We start from the raw sequence: 21,321 nt of genomic DNA on the forward strand, positions 1-21,321 counted from the left end.
AGAAGGGGGAAGAGAGAGAGAGAGAAGATTCAGCTCTCTCCCTTGTAAAGTCCATCTGCACACATTCATCCATTTCATTTGTAAAAGCAACTAAAACAGCTCAAAGTTTGGAAAAGGAAGTATCTACGTATATAAAAAGGAAAAATATTACCAATGTTTACACCAGCACTAGAATGGAAGACCATATACAAGATATGAATAAAACTTTCTTCATCTTAAAAACAGAAATGTTCAAAAGTTCCAATTCCAGTAAGAAAATTATTACTGCATTTTACCTTTTTTTTTCCTCCTTAGTCTTTTGTTGTACAAGTGATTCCACTGAAGCAGTAAGAAATGACATCACTGATTTCAACATGAGCGTGACCTGCCCTTCCCTTCTTACACTTGTTGATTCTGGAGGCCTTAAACCAGAGAAGTGATTGCCAGTATCACATGTGTGGTAGGAAAAATTATCTGAAAAAGCAGCATTTCAGTACTTGGATGAGAACCAATCAGGCCACCAAACAGGAGAGGATTTTTCTGAGAAAACTGCTGGGAGCTGTATACATGGCTGGGCTAAAGCAGTGCTCAGAAGGCTTACAAATGTTCTGTTGGAACAATGAGCATGAAAAGGATGCTATCAGGAAACTGGTATTTGATGACTCATGTGTATTTAGTCCATCCAAGGCCTAGGGAACATACTGGTGACATTCTACAGAGGAGGACAGGAAAACTGAGCAATGTCCAAAAGTGACATTGAAGAGACATGTAGCCTGGGCAGAATATAGGTTTCTTCTAACAGCTGTAAAATGACCATTTAACATATGTGTAATGGCCACTTATAGAGTTCCTGTTAAAGATGTAATAGGAAATGCCAATTAATATGAGAGGGAATACTGCACTTTGTAAGTGAATAAACGTACCAAAGGAGAGCGAGAGCTTCAATTTGAACTGCCAGGTCATCCAACCAAACCAACGTTAAGGCACCTACACACAGCATTATGATAGCCATCAACCACCTTGACCAAAACAAAGTCAGTGTCTCAGTGTAAAGCTGAGCAGGTTTAGGACCCTGGAGGAGGCAGGTTGTGATCAACTGCATAAACGGTGCATTCCTGTGTTACCTGATGTAGGCGGACCTGCTTTTTTTTGGCAGTGAGGTTGGACTAGATGATCCCTAAAGGTCCCTTCCAACCCCTACCGCTCTGTGATTCTATGGGGGTCAGTTGAGGTATGGGATACGTGGCATAGCAGCAGAGAGGAAGGAGAGAGTTGGTCTGAGACACAGATCTTAAGGATAAAAATAGCAGTTACTGGAGAAATGGAGAGGACAAGAACAGAAGACAGCTGTTCCAGATTTTGATAGTCTAAAAAAGGTTTGAAAAATTCAGTGCAAAAGAGGAGAGGCACTTAGATGTGGCAAACTTGCTGTCACCTTCATGAACACAGCGTGACACAGGGCTAGGGCCTGTGTCTGTGGACATGGAACTGAGGGCAGCAAAACCGAGCAGTTTTCTGAGAAAAGCCTTAAGGTTTAACAAGAAAACGTATATCTTCTTTATTATGGAAGCTACTGTGAGAAGCTGCTGCTCCATAAAACAGTTTAAAATATGCCTGTAAACTACACATAGCCTGTTTTGTTCGGCTGGGTTTTACTAATGCACAGTAATAACTGTACGGCCATGCTTACCTCATTGTTCACATCTTATTTATTTTATAGCTATCCAAACCAACACCACAGTACACAAACTGCAAAGAGAAACCATAGATAAATTATTTTTTCAGGATTTTAATCTAAAATATTTGTCTCATTTAACATTTTGAGGTTTTCTTCCTTTAAAAAAAAACAAACCTAGAAACCGTCTCAGTTATGAATTCATCTCAAGAGCTTCTTGTATTGCTACAAAGTTAAATGCTGGAGCGTGAAACAACCACCACAACAACAAACAGAGATTAAGAAGAAACAGTAAGCAGTCTTTTTCATTGTGTACAATGGAAAGCAGTCCTTTAGTTCATTGATATTTACACTGTGTGTTCCACTTTTCACTGAGTGCAGTGGAAAAGGTAAAGGTAAAAGAAAGATTCTTAAAATGTGTTAACTGTTGGAATTTTTAAGAAGACAAATACTTTAATTCATTAACAAAAAAGCTTCAAATGCAAATCTAAAATTGAGATTATTTCCTCACCTTTTCATCTCACTAAAATAAAAGCAAAAGAGCATTAAGGACAGTGTCCCATGTTAAGATACAATTCCTTCCTTGTGTATGTGTAGGTACATTTTTTAATGTATCATTTCAGTAGCCATTAAAGAAAATTGATTTATTACACCAATAACAGAGCAACAGAAAGGAAATCTAAAATGGGTCTATAAATGGTTGATATTTAACAAAAATTAATTTCAACTGTCAATATTCTAAGTTACCAAAGTTTTCTTGTCTAGCAAATGCTGTGTTATGCATGGTCCTGTTGATTTTGGTTAAATTCCATGCCGATGCACACATCCACTGGAGGAAATTCAAATGCTAACTTACAGCTCCTTGCACATTAGCCATGAAGTCTCTCCTCCTGCCCATTCATATCACATGCTAAAACTGTTCTGAATTCTTTTCACAAGGCTTCCATGGTATTGTTAATACAATGTCACCTTTTATTAGCATGTTAGCTCTTTGATACACTAACATGCACCTAAAACATAAAATGCACAGCATCCATCTTCTATTTGACAGTCGCATCCTACCTTCTGAATTTTCAACCTACTAGCATGCCTGGGTCAAGGCTCTGTTAATAAAATGATCCCTTGTGACAGGTAGAGTGGTAGTTAAGTGACTACAAGCATTTGATAAGCTATTACCTGCTATTTCTCTGGTTTGTTGCCTTGGGCAAATGACTTAAAGAGGAGGCAAGTAACTACAAGCCCCATTTGTCTGAACGGGTGATTGGAGAGAAAGATGAAAGGCAATATACTCACGTGTTTCTTACAGCTTTATGATCCGAATCTGTTTTGTCAGGGAAATCCATTTTGGTCCATCAAATAATGTGGTAACTAAACGTTCAAAGACAGGGAAAAAAGGAATGTTTCTATACTATTTGTTAGTAAGATTTACTACAAGTCTTGTTTCATGAGTAACCAGATGCATAGTATTTCAGTTTAACCTCTAAGGTTTTACTCCTGTTTATAAGTGCTCATTTTTTATAGTTAAGAAATATTTAACACATAAATAATTTGAGATAATTCTTCAAATAATCTAATATATACATATTCTTAAATGACTTTTCTGACAATTAAGACTCATTTTCTAGTATTTAGGTATACACTTGTCTTTATTTGATTTGTTAGAGCATCGTAAACTTTTGAAGATAAATTTGTAGATCCTATTTTAAGTCAACTATTTCAGAACACATTGTTCCAACATAGTATTATCCCAAAATGCAGTTCAGTCTCATAATGTTAATGAGTGGAGCACGTTCCCAAGCTCTGCAGAAGCCCTAAAACTTAATTACAGTTCACAAATACCAAGTGTGATGATTTATACCATGCTAGACTGATGCATTTTTAAATTACTGCAATGGTGACCATGTTGTACCTGAATTCTGCAGTAGAGTGAATGCTACTGTTCATAACGGCAAAGTAGAAGGAACTTTTTGGAGTTTTCAAAAGAACCTCACAGACCTGAATTTCCATGTGCAGCAGAACACCCAGAAAGAAGACAGGAATGTTCAACTTGGGCTCCTCTCTGGGATCAGCATCATATGGAAGAGAGAAAAATATAGGGGAAAAAAAACCTAAACCCAAACCCAGCAGTTAATCTAGACTGCAACTGTTTTCTGTTCCTGGAACTATTCCTGGTTCAGAGAGGAAAAAGAGGAAGAAAAGAGAAGTGTCCCACCTTGGAGCTAACTCAATGGAGTGGAGAGTGGAATGCCAAACTGGCACCCTGGTCCCAGCTAGCAGGGAGTTTGCCACAGTTCAGATGTTTGTAGTTGTGATGGCAATGCTTGCACACACCTTGACAAACCTCTGCCAGTGGCTGCTGGAAACAAAACTACCTTTCTGTATAAGAACAAAGTAAAATGTATTCCAGAAAGTGCTTAACAGAGGAAAACTTTTAAAGAGGAAATCACTTCTCAGTGTGCCACTTGAAAATGTGGAATTCCTGCTCAGCCTGCAATGTCCTCAGTAGAAAAATGGAGATTGAAGGCACAAAGAGAATGAAAAAGTCAAAGTGACCTCAATACAGAAGAATAGAGGAAAAAGAAAAAACAGCAGGGCTTAACCATGTGCTCAAACTTCAAGTACATAAAAGTAATTCAATTGACTTCAACTGCTACCACTGACGTACTGTGTGACCTTTGGGAACTTGACCTCTGCTGGCTTTGTACAACCGTCTTATAATCAAGAAAGTCACATCATGAAGTGGCTTTGCAAGGGCAGAGGTAATTAAATGCAGTTAGATGTAGCAGAGGAAAGCAAAGCATTCATCTGCAGAAGTAACAGAAATATTTTCTAGCTATAAAATTCCTTAAATGTTTGCTTTTTTCCAGAAAACCAGCATCCTGGCATTAGAAAGGTTTACGTGGGGTGACTGCAAGAAGAGGTAAACAGACGCATTTTGTTTTGGTTCTTCCATTGTCACTGCACACATCTACACCTATGCTTTGATTTGTATTTTAGGATTGCAAAGGGGCAGAAGGCGAGTGATTTATTCCAACATGTTCTGCCTGCCAAATCCTCAGTATACAGCAGAGCAACTGGGACTAGTTGGGCTAGGAACCAATTGCTTGCTAAAAACAATAAAAGAGGGGGAGTGCTTTTAGAAGACATCTATATAGATTGAAATGACATTATTAAAGAAAGCTTTCAAGGGTCAAAAATGAAAGAAAGTAATATACCCTCCACTGAGGAAACCTGGATCTCACCAGAGGGGACATCTGCTTTCACCATTCTGCTATTTTATTCCTTTCTGTCTTTTACAACTTTCTAGCACTTTTATTTTTCCTGTCTGGCTATGAGATATGGTTGAGAGTTGAAAGAATGAGCACAGAGAGTAAAGAAAAGATGGAAGAATTGGAAAGACAAGTCAAAATTTTAAAATGATATAAAAGTAAGTACAAACTAGGTATAGATGAAAAGCTAGGCTATCTTCAACATAAATGTTACATGTTGTACTCTCTGTTTTAACATATCATGTATCATCACAGTGAGCGCTGTTACACCACTAAAAATGTACATTCAGTTCATTTGCACCAAGAAATAACCAAATTAATTTTTCAGCTCTCTACTTTTTCCTTTTCTTTGTGTGGTTTGGCTTTTTTCCCCTCCAAATGATGTTATCTATTCATGGCTATCTGCTCACATCATTTCTGATCAAGTCTCTTTTTAAATTCACCAATTCCTACGCACCTTTTGTGGATGAGAGGCAAATATTTTCTCAAGGCACGTTTCAGTTCCAAAAGTGCATCTGCTAATTAACATTTGTGAGACAGCACGTGTCATACGTAATCAGAGCTTGTACAAACTGAAGGAATCACAAACTCACTGTGGCTGGAGAGACCACGGGAGGTCTGTAGTCCAAGTTTTTGCCTGAAGCAAAGGTTGCACTGAACTCACGTTGGGGTGCTCAGGGCTTTTACAAGTTGGGTGATGAAAAACTCCATGGTCAGCAGATCTGCAGCCTCTCTTGGCAGCTTGTCCCAACCTCTGCTGGATTTGCTGAAGTTTATCACCATCCTTCTGGTGCTTCCATCTAGAGTCAAGTTTTTTAAAAAATAAAGAATTTCAATCTGAACTGAAAATTTTCGTGTACCACAATACATAAAACTGCAAGAGCAAATCACCTTTAGTCTACACCTTACTGGCACTACCTTCATTTTGGATTTCATGCTGTATTGTGAGGCTTTCAGGCAAAGAACCGTACCTTTTCACTTGTATGGAGTCCAGCGTGACAAAAAGAAGTGGAAGGGGGATGTCTTTCAACTTCATTGCAGCAATGGCCTGGTTCTTTTCCTGGTTATTTTTCTTTCTAATGTCACTTTACTCTTTTGACTTCTCTTGCATTTTGTAGGCTTCACCTATCCTTTCACGTTGTTTATGGCTCAGCTTTCCATTAGTAGTACTTCCTATTTTTATTCTCTGTAAATACAGCACATATTCCCGTTCCTTTTCTTACAGTGCTTCCAGCATTGCAAAAGCATATCTAGATTTTCCTCATACTTTTCTTTTCTCTTAACACAATATACCCCATGTCCAGTTCAGTACTTTGCTCTCCACTGAATGTGTCTAAATTAATTTGTTTAGTGTGAGGGGAGAGCAGCAATGTAACATAAATAACTGCTTTACCTTTGATCACCTGGGTATCGTAACGGCTGTGTACTGCTTTTAGTTTAATTATGTTACATCAAGAATTAGCTCATCATTTGAGTACAGGTTTTATAGGAGGTTCACAGTAAATACTTAGCCTGAATGCTGGTAATTAAACTGTCTTCCCCAACAATTGCATTTTACTGCTTTGTGTTACTAAATAGCATGTTAATGTATCGTTGACATTAGAGTACGTAACATACTAGGAAAATGGGATATTTACATTACAGTTCTTACAAAATGTTTCAATTCTGCCTTTCATGTCTAGAATACTCATCACCTTTAGCTTTAATATATGTTTTACCACATTTCAACATTTTTTGTTGCTAGTATATTGGTGACTTTCCCTAATGTGCCCAAACCAGTGCCAACCTTTTTATTAGTAATCCATAATCCACAAGTATTTCTTGATCTGTAGAAATCAGGTTTGTTTTTACACACACACACATACACACACACACATACACTTCCCCCCAGGTTGCCCAAGAACTGTATTTGTGAGCTCCATTCTGCTCATATTGAAATCACCAGAAAACCCTTTTTAATTCATCTGAGGTTAATTATTTACTGTGGATAAGGAATTTCATTGACCACAGTGAATTCAAAGCCTAGGTGCTAACAGTATTAGAGAAAGCCAGGAGTCTAAAACACTTCCATCCTGCTCTGAGCCAGGTAAGACCACAGTGGTGGTCACTGCCCATTCTCCCCTGAGGATTTCTGTGATCTGGTAGCCTTATCAGTGTGGCTTTACAATGCCATCTTCCTCCTAAGCCATTTTCTGGCTGTCCAGTAATGCAAAAGGTGTTTGCATTACCTGTCTTCTTCCATGGGTTATCTATAAGCTTGACAAAGATCCTGACATCATCTTTATTGTAAATCCATCAGTACTTCTGTACAACTAGTAGTACAGTTAAGGCTGATATATGGCAAAGGTCTCCAAATCAGCCGTTCTAGAGAAAATTAAGACTTTCTGACTGCTCATTCATAGCAGTCTAAGGGATAAATGTCTGTCTAACCAGCGAAACATCACTTAATTTATAGTTCTTCATGTAGGTGGCTACAGCTGTGTGCTACATTCTGCCTTTTCTTATAGGTTGGAAAAGGAATGTAATATTTTTCTTCTTAGAGAGATCCCTTCCTTAGAAGCCCTTTCAAGAAGAGGTCTGTGGTATGCTCATTAGAATTTAATCTCTTACATTTTAATAAGTATCCAACAGAGTTATTAAGGTGTTCAAATTATCTCTGAAGAAAAAGAATGACATTATTAGTTAGCAAATTAAGAAAATTTGTCTCCCAAATGCATTGTTTGAAGAGAAACCAAACAGTTTTACAACAAAATGTACCCTCTTGCTGATAACCTGTTTATCTTCAGTAGCAGAAAACATTTTCTTTTAAAACCACGGAGAAATAATGTTTCAAAACAAGTAAATGTGTTTTGAAGTACAATTTATCAGGATGAAGATTTAGTCTCTCCAACACCGTCAGAGTGTTACATACTCATTATAAATGGGGACATTACCACTCTCAGTAAATTTGAAAAATCGTCTTAAATACCATTATTTTTCACTAATACCCAGCCTGCATCCCCTCAGTTATTTAAAGGTAACACAGTTAAGCAGCAGTTCCATGCATTCACTGTTAGAGGAACCTTCAGAGCTGGAATATGAAGTGCTTACCTGGGAAGCAGCTTTCAGGAGGCTCAAGGCAGGCTGTGGTGGTACCCGGAGGGACTCAAAGCAATGCTGTGGAGGCCAGCAGAAGCTCAGGACCTTGTTTATATGTCCACTGGGTGCCATGGTAATGAGGCTGACCAAGCTTGGTGAAAAGAAGCATACACCATTCACATAACTCAGCAATAACAGGAAACGAGGGTCAGGCTGTTTCCTGGGTGTGTGGGCATCCTTCAGCAACAGCTTGATTGCTGCTTGACTGTATGAACGACTCACAGAGCCTATGAGGGCTGTAAGATGACAAAGTGATAGCAATTCTAGTTACTCCTTGGAGCACACTTTAGGGATGCATGTTTCTTGTTGAGCCCTCTCTTAGAGGGTTACATTTCCCTCTGGACACTGAGATGATACCTGGGGAAATATCAGGAATAAGAGAGAGATGAGACGACAGCCTTGGAGACACCCATAACTTTTATAGATGTCTCTGGAGGGCAGCTTCCACAGAGAAGTTGACATGTGCAGAAGGTGCTAAAGAAATAAGCCTATGTACTTAAGAGTGCAGACACCTACATTGACAATTTGGCTGTCCAACCCTGGTCACCACAGATGTCCAGGGCCACATGTTCCCAAGTGACTCGTCACCAGAAATAGAAAGAAATGTCAGGTCTGCCCTTCACACAGCAGACAAGTCTAGCCACTATGTCATGCTCTGGGGGGTTATAGTGGAATATATTGCCTGCCATTTTACCCCAGGACCTCACAGAGATCATGCTCCTGCCCACAACTGCACTTCTTATTACAGATGGATTTACTAGTGATTAGTTGAGCCACAAACATCTCCCATCTTCTGTCCGTCCTTCTGGTAAATAGTCACTGGTTCATAAGTAGGCAGTGAAACACATTTGAACATAGAATATCTGAAATGAGCAGAACAAGTGACAGTTACTTTTAAGCCCTGAGCCTTTAAACCTGTTTCTTACAGTAAGTGTTCAGTCATGTGATGGCTGAAAGTTCTGAATAGAATTCCTAAAATGATATCACATCATTATTGTGATGAAAGAAATCATTATTATTGGGGAAAATAAATAGCTATAACCTTCTGTTACTTATATCATCACCTAATGTCAATGGCTTGTATCTTCCTGCTGTTGGAGCAAGAAACTAGAAAGTACTTCCAAGACCGACAAAACAGTCCAGGCTCTTAAACTAGCAATCAGGTAGAAACAGGAAATCACCAAATACAGCTTGAGTTGCCCCACAACATTGAGTACAACTACATTTTGCAATTTTGCACAGCAGTCATCATTTTGGGAGCTGCTCATTTTTAGTATCCAAATCAATATCCCATAGATGTGATTTGTGAAGATGCCATTTATTAAATGAGTTCAATTTCAAGTGTTAAGCTATTGCTGTGATGTTAGAAGTGCTTATCAAATATTTGCTTCCAGATGCAATTATTTTGCTAGTAAATTTTTGAAATACTATCTGATTTTATGCCTAAATCCAGTTGCATTTCCATGTTTTTATTTGAAATAAGAAGCTATATCAAAGAAGATTCTTATCTATGAACAGTATTATCGTAGGCTGCTCTCCATAAGCTTTTTATTACTAAGATTTTTCAGCTGGAGACTTGCACTTTTCTTAGACTGAACCTTTTCCTGTTGATGCTTTGCATGTGGAGTAATAAACAGCTTTATCAATATACAATCCGTGTAAACCCGGCATACGCTTATGAAATAATGCAGTTAGTTCCATGGACACTGCTTAGTTTGCATTTGAAATTAATGTTAGCTTTGTTTGGACAAGTTAACAGCCTGGTAAACAGAAAGAAAAATCCTATGTTCATCATGAAGGATTTGCAGTTCCTGGAACTGCAACAGGCTTCTGTATACAAAATACATAGTCAAGATGTTAAATTTGTTATCATGATAAACTTCCTTTGTGAAAGTAACAAGAATGTTTTCATGAGCATTCCTGGTTTTCACACTCATGTTATTTGCTGATTATTTCCCATATTTAACTTCCCTGAAAAATTAAGTAATATGAAATGTTACCAAAAATCGTATTTAATCCTAAGAGGCTTAAAACCAGAAAAGAAACACCTCAAACCTGCCTTCTCGGACCTTAATAATAAAATGCTCCTTCTGACAATCTAATTGGACAACTTAATGAGTTTCTTGTGCAAGGAAAGCCAGCTACTTAGGCAACTTAGATAAATTAGTAGTTCATGTCAGAGGCTCAAGTCTCTGCAAAACTTCAGCCTCTTCATGTTGCTCTAGTTGTACAAAATGGGGTAGAAATAGCCTTAGGGAAGAATCCAAGAGTAATGAGGTTAGTTCAAGTATAGCTGACAGAACAACTCTCTATCAGTCCCCCAACACTAAGCCATAAATCTAGATTCAGCAGGGAAAATTCACCTTCAACTATCAGAAGATCAGCTACAATTTACCTTTAGATAAATTTTGTTTCCCACTTTTTGTTTTTCTGGTCCAAGGTGCAGCTGAAGATAGCACCAGGTGTGCACCACAACAGTTAGGAGAAGTTAAAATGGAGCAGAACTATGTAACTACATCTGCCTTAGCAGAGTTTTGCACTGAGTTTTCCCTTTCCCACAATAACAATATCTGCTTAACTTGAAAATAGTTTCTGTACAAAATATGGAACAACAGAATATGTTTTAGCTCACCCTGGCAATTTGATGGCAATATACATGCTAGATATACAATGTCACAAGGATAATTAATTCTCAAAGGGACACAGCACTAGTTCTGATAATTTCTTCACTTCTTTCCAAAGGGTCACCATCAGTATTTCAGTTTTAGGCTGGTTTATTGCCTAGAGCAAATTTGATTTTAATAGACTTGCACAAGCTATGGAAAAGGTGATCTAGAATGGGCACACATTTAAAATGTTAAAAACCTTCCAGGGAAAATTGAAAAGCTGCTGCATTTGAATTTCTTCATGCAAATAAAGTCTTACCTGAATATAAATGATGTACATTCACGAACGAGACTGCCAAGCTGAAAACAACAAAGCGTATTAATATTATAATACCAAGATGAGATAGTTTGATCTTAGTTTGATAGAAATAATTTAAAGCCTAGATCAAGGAAGTGAGTAGAATGCAAATGATAAACAAGAGAAGGAAATGAAAACCCAGAAAATAGAAATCCCAGCAGTGGTTACTTGGGAAAAAAAATCATTTAAGCCCACTCCAAAAAAATCCAACTTAAGAACAGTAGTGAGTTTTATTTTTATTGTTATTAATTCACCACTCCTGTTCCAGTATAGACACAGTAAGGCTGATATCAAAGTGCTTTTGTTAGTACAACCAACTTTGTTTGATGAACCACTAACAGCAATTCTTGCCAAAACCTTCATTTACCGATATAACTCTGCCAGCAGACTTCTTCATATTTATTGCACAGCCTCATACAAGTTCTGTCTCTAACTTTCCTTCTGTATTTAATAGGCTATCACCTTCTATTTGCAGTTTCACATTATGCTATCCAAATGAAATACTGCGGTGATTCAGCACTGATATCTACAGGTTTAGAACATTTGCATTAATTCGACTTCTTTGGGTATGCTAGCCTAATATAAGTAAACTGTATAAAACTGTCAAAACCAGTCTGATATGAGAGTCTTGTTGGATTCTCATGGTATACTCCTGCCTCTGAGCAGGAGTGGAGATAAGTCTGAATAGGTTTTTAGTCCCAAAGGGTAGCTGCTGCAGACAAAAGTGCCCACCGCCTTTAATGACAGTTGAACACCATCCATGGGCATAAATGCCATTTCAAATGTGATGTCAGGTTCCAACTGAAAAAGTAAGACTTGGAAAGAGAAAACTAAAAAGGTCTAAGGAACCACCTGAACACAAGATGTGGCACTGCAAATTCTGATGGAATTATAATGAGGTTGCTGAGATTATTTCAAGATTATAAAATACTCCCTTTATAGAAAACATTTTTTTATGAGTTTCCTCCTGGAAGAAAAAGTAGATCAAGAATAACTCCAATCAGGAAATAAGAATGAGAGGCAATAACAAGATTTGGAGTCAGGGACAGTATTTTGGTGGGTGGAGGGGGGTGGGAAATTGGGGGTGTGTGTGTGTTTTGTTTTTAATAAGGAAATAACAGCTTTTCAGAATCCATGGAGTAGTGTTTTAGTAGCCAACTCACAAGAAGAAGAACTATAGGGAAAATCAGAATTTGGGTTCCTTGACTTAAAAACAGGACAAAAACAGAAGCAAGGTTTATTTCTTATAGGTCAAATTCCAGCAATAATAAAGCAAGACATATAGCTCCTTTCACTAGATCTGTATATATCCCCAGGCTGACAGAAGAGGCTGTGCTGACTTACAGTGAATGAAACCTGACACGACCTTTCAGATGTTAGGTCAGGCTAACGTGAAATACAATCAGGCAAACATTTAGGAAAAACTGGTTAAGTGGTTGTGATGCCCATGGCACAAACTATTGTTTCATTTATTGAGGGAGTTTCAGTGAACTTTCAGGTGCTTTAATCAGGAAAGTAAGACTCTTCAAAGTACAAAATGAAGGATGTCACTGAAATGTGGGCAGCGTTAGCATAAAATGGAACAATCATCCCTAAGAAAATTCAGCTTTCACGCTCTGCCTGTCATGCTTGTAAGGACTGGTATAAGTCAATGTCAATACACAAGACCTCAGTTATTCTGTCTTTAAAAATTGCCTACCTAAGAAATTTTAATTCACAGCCATATGGTGGTTCAAAATAAGATCTCTTCAGCTTGAAGTCAGAGATTCTTGACAGCACTGAAAAGAAGATGGAGTGGTTTTAAGTAGAAGAAAATAGTTCATCACAGAAATGATCTTTACTTTTAAATGCATCATTTTTATATTGTCTTAGAAAAACTAATAATTGCCAAAGAAATCCTGGCTACTACTCCCAAATCAACTCCTCCTCTGAAGTGAGAGTGTTTCACATCATACGTTTAACTGAGTGGTCAACAGCAAAGTCCTCTAGATCTGCAAATATTAACCCCAAGTGCCTGGGCTAGAGCTCTGGTTTGCTGTGAGTGGGCAGGGTTATGAACCTCCACAGCAGCACAGCTACTATGAGATGAGCAACAACTTCACTTGAGTCTTAGAATTTGAGGTGGAGAGATGGTAGCATTTCACAGCACATGACTAAGTAGTAAACTCTAACCAACCCACCTCCTCTGAGGACCCCTCCCACCAAATAACTGTATTCACATTATATTTGATTTGATATTATACTTGGAAAGAGTCTATCAGATACATTTACTTACTGAGATGTGTTTTGGTTCCAGGTTTGCTGATTCTAGAAACACGTTGATTTGGGGTGAAATAATTGTGCATAAATAATTGTGTCAGCAAATGCATTAGTCTGGAGAAAATAAAAGCAGAGCAACTCAAGAAACAAGGAAACATACAGAAGCAAAATTATTACTAGTAACAAAGGGAAGATATAAATGTTCACTACACAACCATCCTTTCTTTTGCTTGTTCTTTTCTGGGAAATCTCACAAATATTCAGTATCATTACATGTGAGATTTCATAGCTAATACTAGTCTTCTTTTACTTGCTATTACTAAATCCCTAGTGGTAATAGGGCAGAGTCTTTAAATACTTACTGGAGTGTCTTCTGCTACCCAGAGAATGGGTGGTCATTATTCTTGTTTATTAAAAGTCAATACATACACTACACATTTTCTTGAGGATCACACCATTCGTCGTTACCAATTATAACCTATTTTACTTCAATCTAAGAAGCCTCAATTCCTTCAGCTCCTACAATATGTGAACATATTCGTGCCATCTCAAAAGCAGATAAGCTAAAATCTTAGATGTTTTATTTATGGGATTTCAGTCTTAACAAATGTTGCAAATACAGCTCAGTAGCTCACACAACAGCACAATAAGACTGTTTAATTTATACCCTGTGTATTGAGAATAAAAGTAGAGAGTTCAGGGCCATTTTATTTCACAGTTATTGCTAATGTGAATGATGTCAGATATCTGGAAAAGTGCATAAATGTATATATACTTCAAAAATATAAATGGTTTAGGATGAAATGGTGCAAGTTTCTTTTTTCTTCTCATACCCAGGGCACACTGAAAGAAATTCAGAGATTAACAGTATAAGGCATAACCTCTCTGCAAATTAACAGCTTTCCCTGTGTGCTGTTTGCCTTGTGTAAAGCATGCTGACAGTGGAAGACAATAAAATTGCAAAGCTTTTGTAAAACAAATGTCTGAAAACAAATAAAGCAATTAATTTAAAAATTAAATTAACAAAAGGCTTTTGTCTACTTTCACTTGTTATATCATGTCCACTCCAGATGTCCCTGGTAGTTAAATCAATGTTAATCAACAGTTTAATGACATCAAAGTGAGGACTGTCATCATGGAAATCATAGTAAAAGGTAATTTCTGCCTCTCATTTCACAAGTATGGTATCATTTTTTTTTCATGCAGGCATCTAAAAACTCCAAGTTATAAGTAAAGCAAATGTATAGATGGGAGTACCTCTTTGTCTGCAGGTCAAACGTGGAGGACTACATTCCCTAGTCTCATATTCCTTACTATCGCTATAAAAGACAATGATGAATCAGTCAGTAAATGGAAGTGTTACACTTGTGAGTGCTCACATTTTTATCCTACATTTATGACCTGCTTTCTCAATTCAGCATGTTAACCTCTTACAGGGTTAATTTTCAAGTCATGCTTAAAGGTACTTCCCTATAATAAAATGCTTCAACATAGAATCACAGAATGGTAGGGTTGGAAGGGACCTTTAGAGATCATCCAGTCCAACCCCCCTGCAGAAGCACATCAACCTAGATCACTTCTTACATCTTTAATTGAGCAGATGTTTCTCCACACGGGCTCAACTCATCAGTGTTTACTTAATTTGCATTTGGGACTAGATTACAGAAAGGTTTTTAAAAAACTGAGATTGTAGGTTTTTAATGATATGAGTGACAGGGTGGAAGAAAATGTACAGTCAGCACATCAAAATGGACAAATAGTCACAGAAGAAAAACATGAAGAGTTCTTAAACATTCCATGGATTTGTGACACACACAGACTTTAGATCTACATTCTGGTCAAGAGAAACTTTTAGTGCTGTGGTACGTGTCAGAGGGATTTGTGAGGCAAAGGAATTCTCTGACCTAGTGCTTTTAGAGCACTGAAACATTTATACCAAAGATTTTTTTACTACCTACTCAGAAATCGATGAAATATTCATAGTTAGCAAAGTTTATGTTAATTATAAGCTAATTATAATAAGCTACCTGTTTGACAGAAGCTCTAGCTAAGTTGAGTGACAGTGACTTTTTGTCTCTTCAGGAAGTATTATGCATTCCTTTAAGGGCATATTACAGAGAAGGGCAAAAACTAGAAGCCAATGGTTTGAATAAATTAACAAGTTAGTTACTTTAGTCTTCACATGGGTCATTCCATTTCTAAGTGCTTTACCAGCTGTATCAGGTCCAGGAGAGATTGATTTGCTTTGCTGGTAAAAATTCATTTGAAAATAAAGAGATTTCCTACATTTCAGGAAACTGAGGTCGAATTCAACAAGTGTGTTGGTTTGGGAATTGCATTTTTACTTTAATTAAACTCCTGGTTCTTCAAGTAACAAGTAGCATCTGTAAAACACTCTTGAAACCTCTGCTAGAGCCAGATGAATTTGCAAGAGGCTTTGGAATTAGCCAAATCTATATAAAATCATCTGTTACATTTAAACTGAGGCCCATATGGAGTTGAATCTCTTTAAGGATGTGAAGTGCAAAAAGATGGGTTTCTACAAGTAGATCAGCAGCAAAAAGAAGTCTAGGGAAAATGTGGTTTGCTGCTGAACAGGACAGAGGACCCAAGGACAAAGGTACAGAAAAGACCAAGGTACTCAATGCCTTCTTCACTTCAGTCTTTCCTGTTACCACTGATCTTCAGTGAACTGCCACACTTTACCCAGCAGTATCTAGGCAGGACAAGAGGCATATTGAAATACAGAAAACTCTGTCTGATTATAAGAAAATGCTTATTTATGTGAAGGTATTTGAATGCTGGAACAGATTGCCTGGAGAGCTTGTGGAGCCTCCATCCTTGGAGATATTCAAAACCTGATGGGACAGGGCCCTGGGCAGCCGACTCTGGGTGACAGAGTCTGAGAAGGGGCACTGGACTATGTAATATTTAGAGGTCCCACCCAATCTCATTCACTCTGTGATTCTATGATAAAAATCAAGCAAAGATAGACAATTATTACAAAAGATAAAAGCCAGAATCATGGTATTTTTCTTTTAAAGTAAGCTAAACTGAAGTACCTCCACCCCACCCACAAAAAAAAACCCCATGTCTTACTTAACTGCCAGTGCAACGATTATTGCAGGTTGATGTTGTTGTCTGTTTGCTTGTTTCTACTTTACTGTCATGTGCTGAGACTGTAGATGCTTTCCAGGTTCAGCAGAGAGTCCTGCTTTGTGTCTACAAGCAGATTCAATGAACTTGGCATTTTCCTGAACGGTAACTACAGAGAGCAGGTAGAATGTTATTACTTCCACTGATTGACAGTCCTTTTTAAATACATTGAAAAGTCTGTTAACTATTTATTACTAAAGCTGTTTCAGTAAGATATTAGAGAGGGAAGAAGAAAATGTCTCTTATCTATTATTGGTGCTGTAATTTATTTGAGTGGTTCTGTGTGCCTGCAGAACAGCCTGACAGACTGCAGCAAGCCTCACTGTAGTAAGGATTACTGCCATGCAAGCAAAGAAACAGTTTCCTGCTAGTGATAATGAAAGCATACTAAACATTAAATCAGATAGCTCAACTTCTTATTCATCACAAAGCAAATCAGAATACTGCTCATCATTCTACAGAATGGATGGTGTCATTCATAAGCAGTAGTGTTTCCTCAAAGTCTTAAAACTGGTTCTATAGATTATTTCTTTTGTGTTTTTAGCTTGTCCAGTACATGTTTTTTCTCTAGTCTGAAAAAGCAAGAACTAAAAAAAGGGTATGAAAAAGACTTGAAAAATCATGAGTGGTACAGAGAGGTTGGATAGAGACCAAGTATTCATTGCCTCTTCCAAAACAAAAACTGCGGGGGGGTCAAATTAAGACATTAGGAGCTACGCTGGAAACAAATTAAAGTGTTTTTTTCATGCAGTGGAGAGTAGATTTGAGGAACTGTTGTGAGTGCCAAAAGCTTAGAGGAGCACTAGGAGAGTCTGGACAACTTCATAGAACATAAAACCACTGAGGTTTTCTAAATACTCAGGCACCATATCTAAGTCAAGAAGTCTCTGAGTTACTCAGTAGACGGAGGCTAGAAAGCGTGCTGTGTACTTACCCTGGTTTCAGTTGTTTCGAAACATTCTCGTTTGGCCACCATTCCTTTGAGTCTGCTCTTAAGCATAAGCAGAAATCTGCTCTCAAGGCTGAGTGTCCTCCATACACAACACAGAAATAAACAAATAATCAGGAAAAAAACCCCAAGAAACAGCAAAAGTGAAGGGCAAGATCAAAAAGTAAGAAAAAAGTAAAAACCAGGGAGCTGGAAAAGATCCAGGCCACACTTGACAGTACTCACTGTTCTCTTCAAGTATATAAGAGCTGGTGAACACTTGCCAGTGTTCTGGGACCACACAATCTGCAGTTTGAACTGTATGACCATGGTCAAGTGTCAAACACAGTATAAACTGTACAGTAAGTGTGATGAGATGCATAATCTTATAACATTATTGCAGTAAGATAATGCTACTTTATGTCATTGTATTATGACTGTTTAAGCTACAATTAATGCTATTAATTTGTGTCAATTCAATGTATTACTCCTGTAAGTTAAAACAACCTGGGAAATAAGACATTAAATATCTAACAAGTCATGTATTGAAATAAAGCTTTTGAAAAACAGTGGCATTCAATGAGAATGCAGCTTAGCTGAAACTAAGATAAGCAAAGCAATACCTGTATAAAACATTACTTTTAGCTTGAATACATTTTGTAAGCACTAACTTTGTAGGTTTTAACATAACAAAAAGAAATATGCAAGTTAATGATAACTTTTAATCCTTTAAAAAACAAACACACAAGGAAAGCTGAAAATCTCATCTAGCATTTGAAGGTGAGAGAAGATATATGGAGAAGGAAGTGTATTCTTCATAATAAGGTGGCAATTTTTACTTCTCTAGCAGCCATTCACAGCACAAATGTCTAATAAACAATCCAAGAAATAACCTGTGGTTGTATACCCTCACTCATCTTTATTATGGGAAAAAGCATGCAGTGTGCTCAGTAGGAATATAAGATACATGCATTGAAAGATTTCAGTACCTTTGGTGTCTGAAGCACAACACTCTCTACAGAAAGAATACTCATGGCTGTAGTACCCTGCAAGAGGAAGTGTATTCATCCACTTTAACATTTGCAGTACTGTTGCCTCATGTCACCTTTATCAAGTAATAACAAGACTGAGCAATTTCATTTTATCTTGTGATGGACATTTGAAAACATCTGTTTCAGGGCATGTGTTTTTCCTTTTTAGGAAATTTCTTCCCTGTTTATTCTCCAGAACAGCCCAACTAACTCCCAATGTGCCAAGCACTTGAGTAGCACACATATAGGTACGTGTGCAAACAAATGTATGTACTCTGCCCCTCTTCAAAGGAAAGCTTCAAGAAGCTGGTAGGAACAAGGCTTCCAAACCCACATATTCTACCTAGAAATCAAGCTTCAGAACAATACATTTCCAGCCAGAAGAGTTGCAGGTGGTACAAAGAAGGGAAACATGGGTTTTTTTTCTCCTCTGCTTAATCCTCAAGCAGAATTTGCTTTACACCAAAGACAACAAGCTTATAGTTCCACATGAAGTTTAAGCTGGTGGTGCTGGTATGACCAAAAGCATGGGTGCCAAAATAAAGAGTCATCTCTACCTCAGTCCCTTGTTCTTACCCCATGCCATTCTCACCTTGTACTGGCACAAAGGTTGATCTGGATGAACAAACTCATCAGTATATAGACAGTATTTTACTGGTCTGTCCTTCTGGCAGCTTTGCTTCTGGTAGATTTCTGCAGCTTTCAGTGTAAGTCCAACTCTGGCTTTAATAAATGCAAAGGGCTTTAGGAGCCAGAGGCTTTGTGTAAGCTTGAATCAGACATTTTATCTCTAAATTCATCATTCTCTCAGTTAATCTTTTCTATTCCTATAAAGTTATTAACTCTAACCCGATATTAATATTAATGTTACCAGTTAATAGTCACATGAAGTTTCACATGAAAGTCACATGAAACTACGTTTCTCTTCTGAGAGCATGTGAAACAAAGTTTCAAAGAACTCTGCTGCCAAAAATGTGGATTGTATTTAACTCACAAACAGTGAAATAACAGCTCTTGGTCTTCAGACCAGCGTTCTGTGTCCTCTAACTTCTCTTAAAAGCCTTGGGAAAGATTCAAGTTAAATAACTAAATTGGATGCCCACAGTTTTGAATCACTCTATCAGTGTCAGCAAACAAGTAATCAGAAACTTGAATGCAATGGAAATAGCAGCTCCTGAGTTGCTCTTCACTTGCAGTGGCCTTCTGCACATAATGCCACGATCACGGTGGCTACCATATGATATCTTGGTAAAAAAAGAGGGATTTTATGAAAGCCAAGCTAAAAGTACTTCTTTAAATTTTCTTTTTAAGTGTATAAAGCTTTAATTAGCCCTACTCAGCTGCAAAGCTTATAAATATTTGAATAGCACTAAGATGTTGTTTACTTTTACACATAGCTTTGGAAAAAAAGCAGGGTCCCATGTAATTATCCAAATGACAGTATCCTCTTTGAGATCCTTTTAAGAGGATCACATTTCCTGATGTGAGTTTTGGGAATAACTAATTTAAATGGGAGCCACTGAACCTTTAATGTACTTCCTTTTTATTCTTTGAAATGATTACTTATGTTCAAGAGCTTGGTTGATATTGGAATAGGCCATTCTGTGTCACTTTTGGTGACAAGTATGAGAGTTTATTCTGTTATTCTAAAGATAAATGGCAATGTTTAAATAAATATTAAATATGATTCCCCATGAAGGTTTTAAACCTGAATTTTGAGTGAGTGTATAACTTAAGAGAGATGGTTTGACTATTTTACTTCAGATATTTCCATGTTACCACTCAAAACCATATTTAACTGGATAGTTATAGGTTTGTCTTTAAATGCTATCGAGGTCAAAGTGTTTTCCAATGGCAAAACACTAGCTATAACTGAAAAATATTTTAACATCCAAATTCAGTCTTTCTGATTTGTTCAAGTTCCTTAAATATCTGCTATCATTTAGAAAAAATTGAGGCCGAAACTCCTTTCTGAGAACACGTACACTAACTCCATGGGTTACAGGGATTCCCTTAAAAATACTGTGTTAGTCCCAGTTGCTGTTTTCTGATGATTCATACAAGATTCATGTCCCATTACGACTCACTATCATTCAGAGTACCTTCCACTTCTGAGCCAGCCAACATCACTGCTGTGAACTCCCCACTGGGGATCTCACTACACAAAAGAAATCAAGTGCCCCAGATTCTATTAATTCCATTCATAATTATCAGTGGATGGGTTCCTCAACCTTGTATGCCTGTTATTAGTTTCCTGGATGTTTCTCACTGTACTGTTTTCTACAGACTGATACTTACTCCATTATAAGCTAAAGTGTTTTAATTGATGCCTGATGTCGAGTAAAGAGGGATCTCCAGATGCCAAATATGTACCTGTATAAGCATTCTTATTTGATGTTAGGTATGGAGCAGACAAATTGTGAAGTAAACTTACTAGAATTCCCTGACACTTGAGAATGTACTTTAGTTGACCTTACTGTATTCCTCTAATGGCTCAGTGTAGCTTCCTCTGATCAAGGTTTTGCATTTTGGTTGCATGAATTTCCTTATGAAGAAGAAACCTTTAATTTGCTTCAGATCCCACAGCAGCTCTAGCAACGATAGAATGAGCAGCCATGGCTTCCAGTTCAAACTAAGCACCAAACACAATCTCAGATTTGTTATACATCTGGAAGGAAGATGCTTGAAACAAACATTTCATGTAGAGGGATTATATCCTACACAGGGCAACTTCCAACTTCTACTGAGGTAACATATCTGTTCTTTAAAGTTTTCTTTACAAAAATACTCAAGGAACACCAGACTGATTCGGTAGGGATTCATTGCACAAATGTTGGGATTTTAAATCATTGCTCTAAAGAAACTACTGAAACAATAAGTTCACTACAGACATTAACATAATTGCATATTGCACATACCTTC

This window comes from Colius striatus, chromosome 2 (assembly GCF_028858725.1).
Source record: "Colius striatus isolate bColStr4 chromosome 2, bColStr4.1.hap1, whole genome shotgun sequence".
NCBI classification, from domain to species: domain Eukaryota; kingdom Metazoa; phylum Chordata; class Aves; order Coliiformes; family Coliidae; genus Colius; species Colius striatus.